The 5,147-nt window shown below is 49.0% G+C and overlaps 1 pseudogene; it reads left to right on the plus strand.

Annotated features, from left to right (window-relative positions):
* Positions 1–2,675: 2,675 nt before the first annotated feature.
* LOC129694342 (tubulin alpha-1B chain-like) lies at positions 2,676–4,924 on the plus strand (annotated as a pseudogene).
* Positions 4,925–5,147: the final 223 nt, after the last annotated feature.

Raw genomic sequence — 5,147 nt, forward strand, 5'->3', positions numbered from 1 at the left:
TCTGATGTACCGATAAGATCCCCTCTCATCCTTCCAAATTCCTGTGACTACAAGCCCAGTTCACCTAATCGCCCATATATCCAGGAAAGATTGATGATGAGAATCATAGGGACAAGAGCTGGAGACAATAGACGATCCATATTAGGGCTAGGGGGGGGGGGGGGGGGGGGGGGGGGAGGGGGGGGGGGGGGGGGGGAACATGGGGGGGGGGGGGGGGGGGGGGGGGTACCTGTCTTATCAAAGTTCAAGACCACGTACCAAAATATTCCTTTAGTCCTATACACGGGCACGATCAAACAATCCCTCCTTAAATATAGCCCAATAATTCGGGTCTCAATGTCCCTTATAAATGGCACAGAAACATAGAATCATAGAAACACTTCTCTGTGCGAAAAATGTGTTTCTCATCTCGGTTCTAAAGGATTTCCCCTTTATACTTAAGCTGTGACCCCTTGTCCTGGACTTCCCTAACATCGGGAACAATCTTCCTGCATCTAGCCTGTCCAACCCCTTAAGATTTTTGTAAGTTTCTATAAGATCCCCCCTCAATCTTGTAAATTCTAGCAAGTACAAGCCGAGTCTATCCAATCTTTCTTCATATGAAAGTCCTGACATCCCAGGAATCAGTCTGGTGAACCTTCTCTGTACTCCCTCTATGGCAAGAATGGCTTTCCTCAGATTAGGAAACGTTTGGAGCCGCTGTGGTGGATGATTATGTTATTGTTTATGCTTTTGTGAGTCGTGTCGCTTTTTTGATAAGACTACATGGCAAACCAACGTCCTCATATGTTGCCAAGTATACTTGGCTAATAAATTATTATTATTATTATTATTATTATTATTATTATTATTATTATTATTTATTATTATTATTATTATTATTATTATTATTATTATTATTATGAGATGAGACGTTAATTGTTTAATGGCGGAAATTCCCGAGGGTCTTAACGGTCTATTATCTGAATGCTGGCCGATTAGGAAAACGGGAGATGCAACGAGGCCTGGGTGTCATGGTACAACAGTCATTGAAAGTAGGCATGCAGGTGCAGCAGGCAGTGAAGAAAGCGAAGGTATGTTAGAATTCATAGCAAAATGATTTGAGCATAGGAGCAGGGAAGTTCTACTGCAGTTGTACAGGGCTTGGTGAAACCACACCTGGAGTATTGCGTACAGTTTTGGTCTCCTAATCTGAGCAAATACATTCTTGCCATAGAGGCAGTACAGAGGAGGTTCACCAGACTGATTCCTGGGATGGTAGGACTTTCATATGAAGACAGACTGGATAGACTCGGCATGTGCACGCCAGAATTTAGAAGATTGAGGGGGGATCTTATAGAAACGTACAGAATTCTTAAGGGGTTGGACAGGCTAGATGCAGGAACATTGTTCCCGATATTGGGGAAATCCAGAACAAGGGTTCACAGTTTAAGGATAAAGGGGATGTATTTTAGGACCGATATGAGAAAAATATTTTTCACACAGAGAGTGGTGAATCTCTGGAATTCTCTGCCACAGAAGGTAGTTGAGGCCTGTTCATTTGCTATATTTAAGAGGGAGTTAGATGTGGCCCTTGTGGCTAAAGAGATAAAGGGGTATGGAGAGAAGGCAGGTACAGGATACAGAGCTGGATGATCAGCCATGACCATATTGAATGGCGGTGCAGGTTCGAAGGGCCGAATGGCCTACTCCTCCACCTGTTTTCTATGTCCCTACGTTTCTATTCCTTCCCCTACATACTCCCACGATTGCAGGGCAGTTTACGTGATCTGGTGGGTGCATATTTGATTCCAGGGGACATGTAGGGTGTCCCTGTGCTTGGGAATCTGACTCAGTGACGGGACCGTGTGACACAACAAAGCCCATTATCTATAGCGGACAACATTTGACCACGCCCTTTACTCTAACTGACCAATCGGCGACTGTCCGCCACTGACGTTGTTTACATGACACCTAGCAACCATTCTTCCGGCCGACCAATCAGATGACGGGCCTCACTCCTAATGACGTGGTATAAATAGCGAGACGGGCTGCGTCAGCCTGTCATTGTTGAGGGCTGCGGTGTTCACCGGACATTATGGTAGGTGACGTGATACAACTCTGAGGACCGCCGCGTTCCATGGAGACAGCTGGCTGATTGGTCGATGAGAGCCCACTGTGGGTGGCGTATTCCATTCAGGGAAAAGGGAGCGGTGCTCAGCGAATCGAGTTGTGGCCGGTATTCCCGGTTAACACCACGACGTGCACACATACGGGGATCGATTGGTTGGAAGGTACACAAAAAAGCTGGAGACCGATTGGTTGGGACGGGTTGGGGTGAGGAGGCGGAGTGGTTGCATTACCAGGGTTGGAAGGTGCGTGATATCCGTGTCCCACTTAGGAAACCTGAACGGATACCTATGCAGACTTTGTGCCCCACACAAGGTTTCCGTTCGTTTCACGGAGGTTTTTGTTAGTCTCCCTACCTGCTTCCCCCATCTGCAACCTCCGGCAACTACCCGCAACCTCCGGGAACCGCGCGGAAACCTTGGGAGGGGCGCAAGGTCTTCAGAGGTTTCCGTTCAGGTTCCCTAAGTGGGACAGGGGCATACAAGGATGAGACGCGCCTGACAGTAACCCGGTGATTTTAAGGCCCACCCCACTCCCTCCGCCATTCTTCACAACACTAAGGAAAGTTATCGATTTTCGGTACTTATCACGTGTTATCCCCCATCTCCAGCGCGAGTGTATTTCAGTTCATGTCGGCCAGGCCGGGTGTCAAATTGGCAACGCTTGCTGGGAGCTCTATTGCCTGGAGCACGGGATCCAGCCGTATGGACAGATGCCCAGCGACAAGACCATACGGGCCGGAGACGACTCCTTCAATACCTTCTTCAGCGAAACGGGGGCGGGCAAGCACGTCCCGCGGGCCGTGTTTCGTCGACTTGGAACCCACGGTGAATGGTAATTTGAAATGGTAGTCGAGGGCTCATATATATGGGATTGTCTCAAAACGTCCACGCGTCGTGCAACGGAGGGTCGTTTGTGGCGCTGGTTAATTCTCTGTTCCCTGCTCTCTCCCCTGCAGATGAGGTGCGGACCGGCACATACCGGCAGCTCTTCCACCCCGAGCAGCTCATCACGGGAAAGGAGGACGCGGCCAATAACTACGCCCGGGGACACTGGTCGGTCGGCAAGGAGATCGTGGACCTGGTGCTGGATCGTATCCGGAAGGTGGTAGGTGGACCTGCAATAGAACTTCCCAGAATTCTTGTATTACCACCGAACTTCCGATAGTGTGTTCCTGTCCCAAGCGTCATCTGAGAACTGCGTGTACTGTGCATTTACCACACATTAAAGCAATGTCCACCCTACTGTGACATTTCCAGATATCGGTAAAAGGGTTGTCAATAAATACCCTAAGTACATATATAGTATTTGTATAAATATCTATCAGGTCTCCGAAATAAACTGTCCAACCGCACAGCATAAATCCTGTATTCCTGTTTCCATACAGTATAATTCCATGTCTATCAATTACATTATTTACATAAATATCAATCAGGTATCTGGGAACAAAAAAAAAATCCACACGTATCCAAATTGTCTGCATAGCTAAAGTTCTCAAATCCGAGCATAATTCTGGCGAAACTCATCTGCACCCTCATCTATGTCTGCACGTCCGTCCTGAAATGGAGCAACCGGAACAGCACAGAATACCCCCAACAGCACAGAATATTCCGAATACCGCCTTAGCATAGCTGTATATCTTTTTTGTCAAGTCAACACAAATTTAAAGCAGATGTATCTTGCTGTAACACGACGGAGGCCGATTAACTTACCGAATTTCGAAAGTGATTTGGACAGACATTCACTGGAGTTTAGAAGGATGAGGGGGTATCTTATAGAAACATATGCAATTATGTTTCTATGTTTCTAAATGTGGATGGGGAAGAGTTCTCATATATAGTGACCCAATGCAGCCAAATCCCCCGAGTCCAGACTGCCGACTAGATCAGCATTTAAATGTTGGGATAGACTATAAATAGACAATGTTGCTCGATCATTCCAGTCCAATCTTCATGAGCTCAAACTCAGAGGCAGTTTGGTGGCGTGTATCAGTAATGCCACATCCGGTATTCTATTCATGATTTCCGTTTTATCCAAGGCTGACCAGTGCACCGGACTGCAGGGGTTCCTCATCTTCCACAGTTTCGGCGGCGGCACTGGCTCGGGCTTCACCTCCCTCCTCATGGAGAGACTTTCCGTCGACTACGGTAAGAAATCCAAGCTGGAGTTTTCCGTCTACCCGGCGCCGCAGATCTCCACCGCCGTGGTCGAGCCCTAGAACTCGGTGCTGGTCACCTACTGCACCCTGGAGCACTCCGACTGGGCCTTCATAGTGGACAACGAGGCCATTTACGACGTGTGTCGGCGGAACGTGGACATCGAGCGCCCCACCTACACCAACCTCAACCGCCTGATCGCGCAGATCGTGTCGTCCATCACCGCCTCGCTGCGCTTCGACGGCGCCCTCAACGTGGATCTGACTGATTTACAAACCAACCTGGTCCCCGATCCGCGCATCCACTTCCCGCTCGCCAACTACGCGCCCCTGATCTCGGCCGAGAAGGCTTACCACGAGCAATTGTCGGTCCCCGAAATCACCAACGCCTGCTTCGAGCCGGCCAACCAGATGGTGAAGTGCGACCCCCGCCAGGGCAAGTACATGGAGTGCTGCATGTTGTACCGTGGGGACGTGGTGCCCAAGGACGTCAACGCCGCCATCGCCACTATCAAGAGTAAGCGCAGCATCCAGTTCGTGGACTGGTGTCCAACCGGGTTCAAGGTAAGTGAAGGGATTGAGACAAAGTCTTGTGTAGGCGGTGGAGGAGGGACATTGGCTATGTTTGTCCGATACCTCAGGTGAACGGCACAGCTAGAAATGTTAAATATATGTCCCTGTATTGATCGACAATAATTGAACAAGGACCTCGCCCATTCTCCCCACAGTGCCCTCCCTATTCAACACCACAACGCACTGAAGTCATTCCATGGGAATGTTTTAACCCGATCCTAACATTTGCAGGATACTTCCTGTCCTGATGCGGGCGCAAGGGATGGAGGGGAGCGGATAGATTTGAAGGAATTCGTGTGAGTGTAGACGG

Source organism: Leucoraja erinacea, unplaced genomic scaffold (genome assembly GCF_028641065.1).
Source record: "Leucoraja erinacea ecotype New England unplaced genomic scaffold, Leri_hhj_1 Leri_630S, whole genome shotgun sequence".
NCBI lineage: Eukaryota > Metazoa > Chordata > Chondrichthyes > Rajiformes > Rajidae > Leucoraja > Leucoraja erinaceus.